At 32.4% G+C, this 17532-nt stretch overlaps 1 protein-coding gene across 2 annotated transcripts in view; it reads right to left on the bottom strand.

The window, feature by feature from the left end:
- LOC148282990 (nose resistant to fluoxetine protein 6-like) overlaps positions 1–14334 on the bottom strand; it is a 36476-nt gene extending 22142 nt beyond the window's left edge. For both annotated transcript variants that reach the window (XM_088224170.1, XM_088224171.1), the window contains exon 1: positions 14048–14334. The gene's annotated coding sequence lies outside the window, so the exon portion shown is untranslated. The remainder of the gene's footprint in view (positions 1–14047) is intronic.
- Positions 14335–17532: the final 3198 nt, after the last annotated feature.

The raw sequence follows: 17532 nt of genomic DNA, 5'->3' as shown, positions 1-17532 counted from the left end.
GTTGCGAGGCATTGCGTAAATTTATATACACGGTTTTCCAAGGCCAGACCGCAAAACTTCAGAGGAACATTCCTAACAGTAGGCTTTTAAAAAAATCCTTATGAAATTTTTCCAATAAGTCATTTAAAAAAAATAAATAATAATCTCAAAATGGAGTAAATCTTTAATTTCTCGAACTAGCATCCCTTCCGCAAACCCTTACCCTTCCCCTACAAAAAAAATGAGATAAAAATGTATTTGACCAACGAAGCGATACGCATCAGACCCGCCAAGGGAAGCGGCTGGGTAGGAGAGGGGTAGGGGCTTGTGGAGGGACTGTTTGAGGAACGTTTCTCTGGAGTTTTACGGTCAGGCCCTGAAAAACCGTGTATGGTACTATTAAGCGTGTTGTCCAGATATAAATTCAAGTTCATGTTTACGAAATATTTTTTATTTGCAGTATTCTTTAATGCATGCTTTCACTTTCTATTTTGTTATAGCCTAACTCAACACGGGGCTCTTGGCCTCGTAGAGTTAGGGATAAGTTTTTTTTTTGTACTATGTATCTTGATATGAATAAATAAATAATTTCGATAAAAAATGATACAATAAAAGAAAAGAAGAGCACTGCAGTGAAAGAATATTGATGACGAGAAGATAAGGTAGAGAAAAGGAAAAGGAACTTTAAAATATAATAATTGACAAATTTTAAATGTGAAATAATTCAGCCGGATGAATCTCGCCCACATCAAATGAGCAACTCGATAAACTTGAACGACTTCAGAATACGTGCATAAGGTATATTTTATCTACTATCACTCCCTCTCACTTTTGATCAATGTACTTCATAGTCCTAACGCGCCTATATACCTGCGCAAAAAAATTCAGCGCTTATCAGTTCATGGTTTACCTATTCGTTCTTATTCTCAAAGCACTCACTTAATACCCATCAACAATTCCTTTTTATTTTAAAACTCATAGTGTCCATGCGGCTCGACTGTGGAATCATCTCCCATCCACCATCAAAGAGGTTACTACAGTATCTATGTTTAAATCACGTCTGAAGAAACATCTCCGTTCTCTTCTTTAACCTTTCCTCCTTTCCTCTTTCTTCTTTCCTCTTTCCTCTTTCCTCTTTCCTCTTTCCTCTTTCCTCTTTCCTCTTTCCTCTTTCCTCTTTCCTCTTTCCTCTTTCCTCTTTCCTCTTTCCTCTTTCCTCTTTCCTCTTTCCTCTTTCCTCTTTCCTCTTTCCTCTTTCCTCTTTCCTCTTTCCTCTTTCCTCTTTCCTCTTTCCTCTTTCCTCTTTCCTCTTTCCTCTTTCCTCTTTCCTCTTTCCTCTTTCCTCTTTCCTCTTTCCTCTTTCCTCTTTCCTCTTTCCTCTTTCCTCTTTCCTCTTTCCTCTTTCCTCTTTCCTCTTTCCTCTTTTTTCCTTTTTCCCATTGAGTAATTCCCATTGAGTATTATTTATTCATTCATTTCTAATAAAACAGACAAACAAAGCATGACGCTGTTTCCCCGTGACGGTAGGCAGAGAGGATCGAGCGCCATGGCACTCTTTGCATACAAATCTTTGAATACAAATCTCTCTTCCTCTACATTCATACATCTCAACATCAACTGTAGAAAGAATTAAACGTCAAATTAATTTATTAGACGTAGCTGTAAAAATTATAATGGATTCAGTATTAATGTAGATATTTTTAACTGCACGTTGCATTTGTATAGAAAATTTCTTCATGGAGTTAATTATTTGGGATAGTTGCTGAATGTGCAGCTTGAGTGGTTTATGCTATGTATATGTGCCGCATGTAATGTATATGTTTGTGTATGTTTAATATTATGTAGATGCATGTAGATGTGCGTATGCATATGTGTATATGTATGCGTTCATATATGTGTGCATGGATGGCTCGGATTGTGCATTCAGTATTTTCATTTGTTACCAATAATAACCTCCATAGAAAACCCAAATGTTTTTTTATTTAATTTTATAATACGCCCAAGGGGCGTTCACAAAAAATATACAGGCAAGTACAAACATAGTAAGTGATACTTTAAAAAATAAACAACGCTTTTTGTATACATGTAGAGACAATAAAAAGCATACTGCCATGCAAAATAAAAAGTGAAACTTTACATAGTAAAAGAGAAAAAAAAAATGGATATAAGAAAAGTGATTGAATTAAAAAGCAAATGGTAAATAACTTATAAAGAATTTAAACACAAAAAAAATATAAATATATATACATACAGGGTGTTCTTTAAACCCTGTCACATCCTAAACCACGATGATCAGTATGAGCAAGCAGCCATATTGGCACATTAAAATTAATTTTTATAACAAATAAAATTTACAAAAATAAAATATTAAAAAAACAAATGCTTGCTTACTTCTGCAGGGGAGAAACGAGGAGGGGGGCAGGGAGAGTCTGATACACCGTTAAAACCCCCCTTGCTTCTCCCCCGCAGAAGTAAGCAACCATTTGTTTTTTTTATATTTTTTTTTTATTTTGTTCACTCTTAATATTTTTTCAAATATGCTAATATGTCTTCTTGCCCATACTGATCATCGTGGTTTCGGATGTGACAGGGTTTAAAGAACACCCTGTATACATACGTATAATAAAATGGTGTTAACAAATTAATGTTAAAAACAAATGATAAAAATTATTTTACAGTAAGAATATTTAAATGTTATTTGTAATTACGTTTTTTCTCGCTTGGGTTTTTTATTTATTTAGTTTTTGCCACATTTAATTTTTGTATCATTTAAATCATTAAAGAAAACTAACAAGTCTTTAATTTTTAGAATCCTCGGGTTTTTATACTTATTATGTATGACTGTATGTTTTCTGAATAAAATAAAATAAAAAACATAAAATCTCATTATTCCGACTTTAGACGCGCCGATTATTCCGACTTTTGACCATCTTGTCCAACCATGTCCATCTTGTATTTTTAAAAATTGATTGTGCAATGTCTTTCTCGGCCTTCCTCGATTTCTGCATCCATCAACGTTAGCATCGTAAATCTTTTTAGCCGGTCTTTTGTTGTCTATTCACTCTACATATTTAAACCAACGCAAAACTCCTTTCATGATTTTGTCGATAATGCTTATCTCAGCCTCTCATATTGTACGGATGTCGACATCTGTGCTTGTTGCTTGTGCACCTTCGGACGTAGTTTTGACACACATTTGACATTTAGACGACTTTCATCTTTGTTTTTACAACTCTACGCTTGTTCATTAAATAAAAAATACATTTTTATTCGGTTAGGGAAAAATCCGTGTAGAACAGAATTGTTTTACAAAAAAAAAATAGCCATGGAACTGCCTGGGGTGCTATTCTGCAGCTCAGTTACAAATAACTATCGACGTGCTAATAAGCGACGTGATAAGAATTTCTCACCGTGGTTGTTTATCGTATTCACGATCACGACGAAACATCTGTGAACACCTATTATTCAATGTCAAAATATTTACGTTTCGCGACGCATAATCCTGATACGCAATCCCATATTTGAATTTTACTTGAAAATATTCCAAAACTGCTATTTTTATTTATTTATTTATTATTTATAATGCTATTTATTGCATTTACCCGGCGGTTGGCAAGGCAAATGTCAAAAAAAGCAGTCGCCATAGTAATTGTAATTTATTTTTCACTTTTTTGTATTGGATACTCCTTACTGTTTTGCAAATGCAATAAATTGTATTATTTTATATCGTAAACGCCGATTTTTTGCGAATGAACTGTATTTATTTACGAGAAAACAAACCGACACGAGCGTTGGCTTAGATATTACACACGCGTTGACTCATAAGTCATAACTTATGACTGATAGCTTAAGCATGTTCAATATTGTTCATTGCGATCGCTCAAATGCTTAGCATGTTTCTGAGCACGTCGATAGTTATTTGTGATTGAGGCACTGAACAACTCTCGCGCCACGAGAAAACAGTTTTTCTCGTGTATGTAAATACGCGAGATAATATGGCCGCGAGAGCATTTGAAATACCAGCCATAGCTGGAATTCCATAGAATTCCAAATATCTTCTCAAAAATATTTTGCCTTATGTTGCGATGAATAAACGAAAATAAATAATGATGTAATAACTTATATTTACATGTAAGTTATTAATAAAAAAATAATATTAAATAAATAAATTTCCTAGTTCTAAACAATTTAAGCATAATTGTAATATTTCTTACGGTATTCATAAAGCTAATGGCATCGCTGATTTTTGCATATAATATATTTTTAATTCATAATATTATGTCCTTAATGTTGTTATCAAATATTAAAATTATTTATTATTTCAATTTATTGTATAATTGTCTGACACTTGACCCAAACATTTTGTTTATTTTTTGCATAAAATAATATATAGTACAGTTTGTTTTGACTATCGCGTATTTGTTTATTTGAAATATTAGGGAGTCTTTTTCACTAAATGTTTTATTGGCCAGAGACCCCTACGTGTCCTTTAACACTAATATAATATTTACTACTTCTATCATCACGCAATTTCCCCGTAAGGGTAGGCAGAGAGAATGGACCGCCACACACGTCTATCCTGGCAAACATTTCTAGTTTCTTCCACATTTATATATCTTGTCATACATGTCCTTCGGTTCTGCCTGCTTTTGACATGACTTGACTTAAGATATTGATTCATCTGATCATGCCACGTCTTCCTTGGTCGTCCTCGTCTCACATAACCGTTCATTTTTGCCAAATATACTTGTTTTGCCATTCTTTCGTCATCCATTTGTTCTACATGACCAAACCATCTGCGAGACCTTTTTTCAATCTTATCAATTGATATACCTAAATATAATTATACCTGACTCAGATTTACACTCTCGCCTGATTTCATCATTCTTAACCCTGTCATACATTGATTTCCCACACATTTGTCTGAGTGATTTCATCTTCATTTAAATAAATCACTGACTCTCTTAGGGAAAAAGATGAGAAGGTAGGTATTGGCGCATCTGTGGGCCTCACTAATGGGCAGTTTATGCCGAACTGAATAGAAAATGTAAGAAAACACTGCCAGCTATTGTCATCTTTTTCCCTCGCGTAGCACAAGAATGGACTGATGCATCCTGTTGAATAATCATCTTATTTGACTAACATATTGGGACACTTTCGTTGCAGACTCTTTTTTATGGGGAAACAATATCTCCCCCTGAAGGCTAAAGCCAGCTTATCTTCTTAGGCTTCTTTATAACTCATTGGTGCGAAGCAGACTTGAGAGTGGATCTCTGATCTGGGCACCCCACGAATTGAAGTATTCTTTTATGCTGGAGATGGTTCAGAAGAAATTTCTGAGGTATCTTTACTAAAGTCTAAAAGATCGCATTTCGACCGCGTTCACTCGGCTTTCATCCTTCCTTCCTCTGCCAGTTCCATGTTTCGCTTCCATACATAAGTGTGTCTGGATAAGAATCTTTTGAGACCTCTTGAATTGTCTTTTTGGTAGTCTCGGCAGTCGTTCCTTCCGCTTTATCGGGATAAACAAACACAGTTGGATTCTTCGGAGCGATGTCTCTGACTACTCCTCTCACTGTTTTCAGTGTCGATGCATAGGATTTTCCTGAATTTTCACCAAACATTTTGGTTTCAGATAGGGTGCTGAGTATCTCGCCTAAGCGCTTTCTTTCTCCGATCTCTCGTTCAAGGCGAACGGCTAGTTGGCCAACGGTCTCGCGAATATCCTTACAAGCTGTATGGATACTGAATTACTGGTCAATGTTTAACCTAGCCCTGTCGTTAGATATTTTTTCTATTGCTGCTATTGCCAGTCTTACGTTCGAAATCTCGGGGCAAGGCAGGGTTACAAATCTCTCTTTCTCTCCCTCTGTTTCCTTTCTTTTATTTGTTCTGGCTACATTCATTCTCTCTTTTTCCTTATCTCTTACCTCACCTCTCTCCCCTTTTTCTTCTTTATTCTGTTTCGATCTTTCTCTTTTTCACTTTCTATTTCTTGCTCTTTCTCTCTTTCTCCGACTTCCTCATTATCTTTATCTCCCTTTCTTTCTTTTACTCTATTATCTGGCTATCTTTTTCTTTCCCTCATTTCCTCCCTCGAGTGTTTCTCCCTCAAGTGCAATCAGTAACGATATAATATAGACATTTTATATTAACACTAATTATAATGTGGGTTAAATTAATTTGTAGTAGAATAAAGATAAAATGTCGCCATAACTTGTAATTTATTATGTTGTATACAATGATAATTATCAACATTTACGTAGGTACTGTCGCGTGGATAATTATGTAGTATTACGCAATTATTGAATTTATTAAATATTAGTGTGCCATTTATTTAAAAAAGTATATTTTGAAAAGAAAGGACGATTCTAGAAAATAACAGAGCTTATGTTTTGTTGCTATTTAAAGTGATTTTTTTAGAGCCATTGTTAAGTACTGAATTTACATTTTCTATACTGGCAACTCATATAAGACTGTAAATAACCCGTTTCTTCCCGAATTCTTCCTATTTCAAATTCTTTTTCTTCTACCGTCCTGTGAGCAAGTCACATGTGAAAAGTTGTATCTCTGATAAATCTTTATCATATACTGCGTCAGCACATTTCCTACAAAGTGAAGTTAGTGTTGTTTAAACAGGCTAAATTATATAGTTCATCGACATCTACACGAAACCGGTATCCGTGCTTCAGAAATAGTAAAGTGCTCCATATAAGAAACAATTGGAAGATCTTTAAAAGTGAGTAACACTTTCCATACAGTCCACTAAATTCTAATTCCCTCTGCTATCAGTGTACAATACATGAAGGGCATTGAGCTGACCAACATGCAAAGTTTCTGGAAAATGTATGAAAAAAAATGTAAAAAATATTTTGTAAGAAATAAAGTTCAAACATAGAATTTAGAATAGTCCAGAAGGAGCGTAGAATCATATTTGAATGCATCGGACTGCGTCCAATAATTCCCCCACTTAGACACACTTTCGACGCGCGCATACTTGAAGTCACCGAGTAATATTGCCAGATCGCGAAGAATATAACCATAACACAAATGTAAGGTAAAAAAAAACAATTTGTTAATTTTTCTAACATTTTATTGTGCACTCGGAAACATTGATTGACACAACAGAGTAGATAAGTAAAGGGCCATTTAATAAGAGTAATTGAATGAATGAACTTTGAACTTAAAATATAAAACAAATTTTATTTTACGTAAAACGGATATTTTTATATCATGTCAAATAATATTTTATGTTTTAAAGATAATGTCGGCCAAATGTCCACCACGGCGTTGTTTAATCCGAGGTTAAATTTTTATTACTTCTTTTATTAAATGAGCAAAGTAGGGTAAAAAAATTATACCCTGGCAATACTAACGAAATTTCCATTTTGTTTCTTCGACAATCTGACAGAAGGAAAAATAATTCAATTTTTATGTAATGCATTAGTGACAAACACATTCATTTGATAATTACATATGAAATGTGATTGGATCCTGTTTCTTTAAGATCCAGCAGTATTTCTACGCTTTAAAAGGACACAACACGGCATAGTTAAATTCGAATCAGGAGTTGCGTACTGAGCGACGTCTACAAAGAAACTAATGGGTCAAAATGAGTTAAATGCCATATTTCTAAGGGTTCAGGGTGTGTTGAAATGGGCCCAGTTATAAACGAATGTTGCTAATAATGTGTTGTATCAAAAATAAACATATGTATGAATTTAACAATGTATTGAGAGTTGAATGTCCTAAATAATGTTTGTATGCTTCGTATGAATTGATAAATATCTAAAATGGTATAATATAATATTATAATAATGAGGCAATATTCGTCAAGTGTTTTGTGAATGTGGTTATCTGAAAGTTGCCAGTACCTACCTTAAAAATAAATATGGGATTAATAAAAATGAAACATAATATAGATAACGATTTGATAACATTATTGCTCCGATTTATCGAGAGATAAATCATTAAGAATAATAAAATTAATTCGTAAGTCTTCTTCTTCTTTTCCACATTTACTCCTAAGTGAAGCATGTAGATATTACCGGTAGCTCAATTATAAATAACTATCGACGTGCTAATAAGCGACGTGATAATAATTTATCGTCATGGTTGTTTATCGTATTCGCGATCACAATGGAATGTTCGTTATTATTAAACACCTAATATTAAATGTCAAAATATTTACGTTTCGCGACGTATAATCCTGCTGCGCAATCACATCTTTGAATTTCACCGGTGTAAATATGGAAAACATTCAAATACTGCTATTTTTATTTATGTATTTATTATTTGTCGTGCTATTTATTGAATTTAGCTGGCGGTTGGCAAGCGAAATGTCAAGAAAAGCAATCGCTATAGTAATTGTAATTTAATTTTAACATTTTTGTATTAGATACTCCGTATTTTTTTGCAAATGCAATATATTGTATTATTTTTTATAGTAAACGCCGATTTTTCACGAATGAACTGTATTTATTTACGAGGAAAACAAAAAACAAACCGACACACGCGTTCATTTTTGTTCATTGTGATTGCTCAAATGCTTAGCATGTTTTTAAGCACGTCGATAGTTTTTTGTGATTGTGACGCGAAAAATATTTTAATAAAAACACACTACTTTGAGGAACTTCAGCTCTACGGGAAATTGGATACAAAAAAGGTTTTCTTGCGCGCGGTAAAAATTAGAGCATTAATTTGTAAGGCAAAGTTTCTTTAAAATTTATGAAAAAAATAATAAAAAATATTTTAACTAAAACGCACTACTTGAAAGATGCAACGTCAGTGGTTCATATGAACCAACCAATGATATGAGAGCTGTGAAGGATATGTAATTTTCTTACCGTAAACAAACCAATAGGAAGAACTGACAGAGAAGAACTTCTGACGTCACACGGAGTTATTTCAGAAATACAAATTTAAAAAAATCAAATCGCTGATAAAACAATACATAAAAAAGTGAATGGCCTAGTTTCACAGTCTATTAACAAATAAAAAAAAATAAAAAAGACACTGAAATTCCTCATTGCATAGGTCTTATATACACTTTAGGTATTTATTTATTTTTTATTTTTTTATTTTATTTTATTTTTGCACCACAACAGGCCAGGAGGCCCAATTACAGCGGTGAATTACATCACAGAATACCCAGGCTTGAGAAAAATCACATTTAATTTTTGTGTTCTCACCGGGAATCGAACCCGGAACCTTCCGTCTGTGAGTCAAGCGTCTTGACCACTACACCACGGAGGCCGCCAGGTAAATGATTTGAACTGCAAACGTCAATTTATAATATTAATACTCTAGAATTGATTGATTGCGTCTGTCGCTTATACCCGCGCGCAGGAATTTCAGCCTTATTATCGTGGTATTGACGCTAAATCAGGGTCGTTTTCGTCAGTTAAATGTTACTATTTGAACAGAATACTAATTATCTCACCTATATCTATAATATTAATACTCTATAATTCATTTATTGCGTCTGTCCCCTATATTTGCGCACAGTAATAAAAGCCTTATTATCGTTGTATCAACACTAAATCCAGGTCAATTTCGTCAGTCAAAATTTTATATTCGTAAACAATAATAATTCTCTTTATATTTGTATTAAAATTTACTGCTATTAAAAAAAAAAAAAACCACGAGTAGATCAGTCTTCCTCTCAGCTTTTTCAAATGCAATTTTTTTTATCTTTAAAAATAAAATATTTTATTAGGTATGTGAGACGAAGATCATCAAAAATAACGGTCCTATAAAGGGTTAAGGCCATGAGTAAATACGCATTGGAGAGCTGAATTCAAAAGCATGCAACAGTTGGTGACAACTGTTATTTTAAATGACAGATTCTTCACTATTAAATTTTAATCGCTTACTAACCGAACTAACTTTTTGGGTAGACATTTAATATGAAGTCGTATTAATATAACTGGCGCCCGTAGGGCCGATTTAATAAGACCAAGAGGACAGATTCATTAAGGCCGACTAAACGAGGCCCGAAGGGCCGGATGAACTGGCATGTAACAGTCGGCCACAGCTGACAGTTATCTTTTTTAATTAATTGTTCTTTTCTTTATAATTTTAATAGCTTCCTAGCCAATATTCTTACGTAGATATTAAATATTTCTGTGAATTTTGTGTTGTTTTTATAGCATTATTTTGAATTGGAAATTATTATTGATCACCTTAGATTAATCTGAAAAACATAAAAGTGAAACCCAAAAGGATGGTACTTCTAAGTGACCGAGATCCTAATTAACCGAGGCGCGAAGAGCCGAAAACTGAAGCCCGTAGTGCCGATAAAACGAGATCCGGAGGGCTGATTACAGTTGCCCGAAGGGCCTAATTCTCGAAAAGTCGGCGATAGCCGACCGTTGCCTACTAGTTGATTTTATTTTTCCAGAATATGTACAAGACTTATGCAATTGGTTTAAAACACATTTGGATAATGTGATCGCTTTTTTGAGAATAATGTCTTCGACCTGAACACGGTCGAAATATCAATATATTGCACCCCTAGAAATACACCGTGGTATGTTAATCGGCCATTTTGCAGAAGAGCAAAAACAAACTTTTAAAAATTTATTAATGCTCGTAACTTAATGTACATATATTGATATTTTAATGTCCATTATTTTTTGTGGTAACGATTTACTCATTTGACCGTAGAAATCTTCTCGATATTTTTATTAATCGATTTCAAAGAATACTAAAGTTTGTGGTAAATCTCGTTCAAAAACATCGTAAAGTCCTTAAAATATAGCTTGATTAGAATGACAGCTGTCAAACTAATTTCATTAGTGATAAGAAATTACTGATCACAGATAAAATCGATTTTATCAGTTATTTCATGTAATCATAAAACTCTGTTTCCGAAAATTGATATAAAAAACGCAAAAACAAGCCTATTATAGTGTGTTTAACACAATTATTCACCAAAAAACAAGACATTTATACTTTTTTCATGAACAACATCAAAATTAATTATTTTTTATTCGATCAATTTACATTGATCAATTTGTCCATCTCTAACGTTTTTGCAAAATGATGTAACCTTGTAAGAACGTCGTTAATAATTAGGAGTATTTTAGTTTTTTTTTGTTTTAAAGCTGATTTTATATATTCATGTTGATTTATGTGTCAAGCATTGTATTAAAAAAAATAATTAACACGCCAGATACGAATGATTTTTCGTGTGTCAATATAAACCCATGTTTATACCATGCGCTGGTTGAGTCAATCATATCACATGGAGTGAGTTGTTACGGGCTAACATTTACAACGTAAACAAATAGGATACAAAAATTACAAATTAGATTCCTTAAAACGTTAGCAAGTAAAACCAACATGATTACTTGTAAAAATGACTACGAAAATCTTTTCCCGATGTGTAAAGTTTTGACGGTACCGAATATGATATACTATCGCCTGGTAACAGAGGACTTCATGGATTTTTACAAAACGCCAATATCACATAAGCATGAAACGCGCTGAAAAGTGAAAGGAAATTACATGGAAAGAAGAGCTTTAAATGCGTAAGGAGAATGGAGAGAGGACCAGGGCGTATATACTCCCTCGCATAGTAAAGAGACTGCAGGACGAAATAAAGAATAGTGATATAAATAAAAATAAAGTAAAATTGGTTTTAAAAATCTTTTTCTTAAATTCTAAGTTTAGTGAAAAAAAAAATGGGGAAACCAAACAATTTAAAACAGTTTCAAGAAAAGTGTTTGTTTGTTATTTTTTATATATTTCGGTATCACGGAAAACATCAACAGATGAAAGAATTGAAGGAATATAGATGTTTAAATAAAGGCAGAATGGTGAATGTTACACATGTGTGTAAAGTGGCCACTTAAACCAGCCATTGACAGGTCATAAGCCCTGTAGATGCCTAGACTTCTATATTACCTTCTCCTTAATGTTCTTTATCTCTGTTGTAATATGTTAAAAAGACTTGATTACTTGTATTTAATTTTTTTAACCTTTTATTTTATTGATATATTTTTTTAAAATTATATTTTTATGCAAACATTATTATATTGTGTTACCAAAATGTTTAAAGAGACAAATGTCATTCTAATCAAGCTATATTTTAAGGACTAAAGTGTTGTGTTACGTGAGTGTTATCCTAATTAAGAGAATACAAATGTGGTTAAGCTGTATTCATAACGCCAAACAACAAAATTTAGACATACGACAGTGTACTTCTGGGGGTGCGATACTTGTACAATTTGCTGTTTGTTTACCTTACAAAATAAATAAATAAATATTATTGATTTAAATAAACGTTATATTCTCGGTTGACCCGCTGAGCTGTGGGCCGATTATTCGTACAATTGGTTGAGATTTTCTTTGAACTCTAACTTATGGTTTTGTTATCAATATTTGTTATTTTAGTTTGGCTATGATAAAATCAAATAAAGTATTTACTTACATTGTATTCGTAAGGAAACATCACATGTTATTAAGAACTCCCAAGGACTGAAGAGGAATATAAATATAACATAACTTGCGTGTCGTCTATTTTTGGATCCCATCCAATATTGAGTAAGCTGAGATTTAATGAAAGTTCTAGCTAATATTTACGAATCAAGGGAATACTTTGTACCAGGGGCGTGCGGTGGGGTTTTTGATTAGAGAAGCAATTAATATATAAGTAATTGGTACATTATAATATACACTGCCCTTAAGAAATTAAAGACAAACTAAATACTTTATACATATGATTAGAAATAAAAACAATAATTTTACATATCTAGTAATAAATTGTAATGGCAAATCAACCAACTTCAGTATATATACTATAATAAAAAACTGCGAAGTATTTTGTGTCATTATATTTTATTAGACTAAAATGCAGTGAAACCAAAATAAATATTATCTTGTTAAAAACATGATCTTTCAACAAAAAAAAAAATTGATCATTATTTATTCTTCATGGACCAGTTGATGTCAACATGTTGATAAATTACCTGGTCCATGAAGAAGTATAGAAATTGAAAAAATAATATTTTCAGGCGTTGCCTAGTATGTAGGTGAAATAATTCAATTAGATGAATCTCACCCGCATAAATAAAGGTTTCAGTTCTTTAACTTCACAAACATTAACAAATGAAAGAATTAAAGGAATATAGATGTTCAAATATAGGCAGAATGGTGAATGTTACACAGTGTGTAAAGTGGCCACTTAAACCAGCCATTGGCAGGTCATAAGCCCTGTAGATGCCTATACTTCTATATTACCTTCTCTTAAATGTTCTTCATCTCTGTTGTAATATGTTAATATAAACAGCTCCCCAGGGAGTTGAATCCTGTCCCTGTTTCCATATTTCCGTTTCTAAAATGTAATCTATCCCCAATTCGTTAAATAATAATGTAAATTAGTTGCAACAGAGTGGAAAAACATTTTTGAGAAGGGAATATGGAAGTCTAGACATCTAACTCTCCAGCCAGTCTGCAAACATTTGGACATATTCAAAACATTGTTGAAATAATGGTCAAAGGAGTTAAATATACCTTGGACCAAAAATATATAACAATATACCATTTGCCATAAAAGCAGATAAAAATCTTAAGCAATTTAAACTATTTGTAAAAAAATGGCTACTTGATTTGGGTCCCGAGAACTGTCTCGAGATTGTCACCCCACCAAAGCAGTAAATTTGTTATGTATAATTACTTTTGCTTTTCGTGTAAATATCTGCGTGGATTCAAATGTGAATATGTAATGTTTTATATGTATATTTTTTAGACACTATAAGTATAATATATTAAATCATGTAAATAAATGCCTCGACATGGGTTGTGCCCAGTGAGGTATTCATTTTTTAAAAAGTTTTATGTAAAACGTGAAATAATAAATAAATAAATAAGTGGTTAAAAACAAAGTATTTTTATATTTATTTTTGTTTTACATAAATTTAACTAGAAATTGTCCCCGTTCGTACATTTCATAATTTTAAACAAACGTAGGCATTTAATGTACGAGTGCGTATCAAGTTTTGAATACATATTTCGAAAATAATAAACACAGAAAACTAATCTTAATGAGTAAAAAAATACTTACAATATTTACACTTGTCCGCACTTGAGAATATTTCTTGTTTACATTGCCGTACTGGACTACCTACATCAACATATTTTGTAATCGTAGGTAAGTAAACTTGTTTTGTTAATCAAACAGTATTAGTAATTTGATTTTTTGATTTTTATTAGTATAATTTCACGAGTTACAAACGTCTTATAGTTCTGTAAATTTTAATGTGATTTATCGTAAATTTTGTGAATACTACACGTGTTTATCGCGTGCTGTATCGTCACGCTGTCGATTAGAATGAAGACCACTCACAACTGAATGATTTTAAAGCATTCGGGGTCAATCAAACCTAATGATAGGGCTGCGATTCAGAATAGAGTCGACTAATTATTAGATTAGATAAAAATATATAAATATGAATTGAAATGGAATATAAGTCTCTCCTTTTGTGTGGACTACGCATTAAAAATCGATTAATATCTACATATTAAAAAAAAAATATATCAATCATAATATATGTATTACATCCCAGGGCCTTAATTATGAACGCTCATCATCTGTATACAGGGTGTTCTTTAAACCATGTCACATCCGAAACCACGATGATCAGTATGAGCAAGAAGACATATTGGCACATTAAACTTAATAATTTTAGAACGAATAAAATTTACAAAAATAAAATATAAAAAAAAAACAAGCGTTTGCTTACTTCCGCAGGGGTGAAAAGATGAGGAAGGAGGGGGAGTCTGATATACCGTCAACCGCGCGGCGGCGCACCCCTCGCTTCTCCTCTGCAGAAGTACGCAACCATTCCTTTTTTTAAATATTTTATTTTTAATCAAACTGTTCGTTTTAAATATTTTTTGAATTTGCTAATATGTCTTTTTGCCCATACTGATCATCTTGGTTTCGGATGTGACAGGGTTTAAAGAACACCCTGTATATCGAGACGGTATACTTAACTTCTGTACTATCTGTATCTACCTCGGTATATTTATACCCACTTGTCATATCGACATCATATGATCGAAACAAACCAATGAATTACCGCAACTATTTAGTCCGCTTTCCTTACGTCATTAACGTTAAAAATAGTTCTCATTTATTATTTTAAAAAAAGTTTCTGCGATAAAAAGTACTCACTTCAAAGCGATTATAAACAATTCAAGCAAAAAATGTTCGCTTAAACATGATTTTTACATAACTTTTGACATTTATCGAGACGGTATGCTAAACGATAGTCTGTCTTATTTTACAGAGCGATTACGAAGCCGGCCCCTTTAACGTTTCGATACGTACACTCCGGAAGATAGTAACACAGACGGAAAAAATAAAATAACTAATTATTTTTTTGTAGTGGTAACTTTCTTACGCCTAGATACTCTTAAATGTTAATAGGGCAGAATCTAGCAACATTATTTTTTACATCCAGCCACTCATTTGGGAAACTGAATTTTCTTAACTCTTAACATATTACAACAGAGATGAAGAACATTTAAGAGAAGGTAATATAGAAGTCCAGGCATCTACAGGGCTTATGACCTGTCAATGGCTGGTTTAAGTGGCCACATTACACACTGTTTAACATTCACCATTCTGCCTATATTTGAACATCTATATTCCTTCAATTCTTTCATCTGTTGATGTTTGTGAAGTTAAAAAGCTGAAACCTTTATTTATGCAGGTGAGATTCAACTAATTGAATTATTTCACCTACATACTAGGCAACGCCTGAAAATATTATTTTTTCAATTTCTATACTAACAGATGAAAGAATTGAAGGAATATAGATGTTAAAATATAGGCAGAATGGTGAATGTTACACAGTGTGTAAAGTGGCCACTTAAACCAGCCATTGACAGGTCATAAGCCCCGTAGATGCTTGGACATCTAAATTACCTTCTCTTCAATGTTCTTCATCTCTGTTGTAATATGTTAATATAAACAGCTCCCCAGGGAGTTGAATCCAGTCCTTGTCTACAAAAATTTGGACAAACTCAAAATATTGTTCTTTATCTCTGTTGTAATATGTTAATGTTTACAGCTCCCCAGAGAGTTGAATTTAGTCCTTGTCTTCTAAAATTTGGACGAACTCAAAATATTGTCGGAAACATTTGCTAAATCATAAGAACGCGAATATTTTTTTTTTACTAAAAATATGAATTAAAAATGTAAACGTTTGTGACAACCCCGATAGTCACATACTAAATACGTATACACTGAGTACATTGTATTTAATGAGTTATTATTACATAATAAAGACAATGAAACGAACATTGTAGATAAATGTATTTCTAGTACACATTTGCATGGGGGAAAAACAAATATAATCAGCACTGTTGACGGAAATATAACTATTTATCAGGAGAGCGAGAAAAGTTAGAATTCATGTCCGTATCCAGGCAAACGAAGAATACAGTTCAAAAATATAACTTTTTTTTTCATTTTGAAAGTAAAAAAGGTCTTAAAAATACTGTCCTGTTAAAAAAATATTTTTTGCTACTTATTAGTAGCATAAAAAATATTTTTAAATTTGTAATTTTGAATTCACGCAAAAACATTGCATTTGCATTGGCCGGACATTGGATAGACATAAAAAATGTTTTTTTACACGCTGTAAAAACTAAAATAAATAAATAAGAATAATTAGTAAATATAAATTTTAAAAAAATTAAAAAAAAAATTTAAAAAATTAAGAATAATAATGATAAATAAATGTACATTTTTAATGGGTATTTAAAAAAAATAAATTAAATCTAATAAATAAATGAAGATGGCAGTGGCGAATGGTGATTTTATTTACAGGTAAGCAATAAAAAAAAAATCATATATTTGTACCTACATAGGAGGTACATAATATAATGTAAGTAATATATACTATAAACTGATATTTTTCTGTGGTTCTCTGTGATATTGGCCGCATTGTTCTAGTAATTAATAGTGCTAAAAACGGCCGCGTGGAGCGCTGTATGTCCTGCAATATGACGCATGAAAGTAATTATGGTCTTATGTCAAGAGTACCATCTCAAAGAAAAATAGTCCTTAAGAAACTTTGTTTGAAATACTGTTTTCCGTTTGAAATCTTCAGATAATTTTACACAAATTACCTGCAAGTTCAATCTAGGAGAAAAAACCCGCACTGGGGTTAATACATTCAAAATATAGTATACTTATTTGTATGAAAAAATAAGCTGGAATAATCGACTAGTTTCTTGATTTATTTCGCGTATTAGTTTCGCGATTTATTAAAATTTATATTTATTTCAAACTGTGGAAATGATTAAAAATAAATGTTAATTATTTATTTGTTTTTCTGTATATAAAGTTACAATAAAACATTATTATGGTTAGTCAAATATAATGGTAAGCTACGCATAATCGCTTCTATACACGGTTCGCCCCTGGAAGATGGATATGTTAAAAGTTGGAATAATCGGCGCGCGTGCATAAGAAGATGTATGTATGTATGAATGTAGAATAGTAAAGGAAGTGAGATTTGTGACCAAAGATAGAGA

This window comes from Micrasema longulum, unplaced genomic scaffold (assembly GCF_059751315.1).
Source record: "Micrasema longulum isolate JH-2025_06_02 unplaced genomic scaffold, ASM5975131v1 h1tg000271l, whole genome shotgun sequence".
Taxonomy (NCBI): domain Eukaryota; kingdom Metazoa; phylum Arthropoda; class Insecta; order Trichoptera; family Brachycentridae; genus Micrasema; species Micrasema longulum.
The sequence above is the reverse complement of the archived record's forward strand: the minus strand, read 5'-3'. Positions and strand labels throughout refer to the sequence as shown.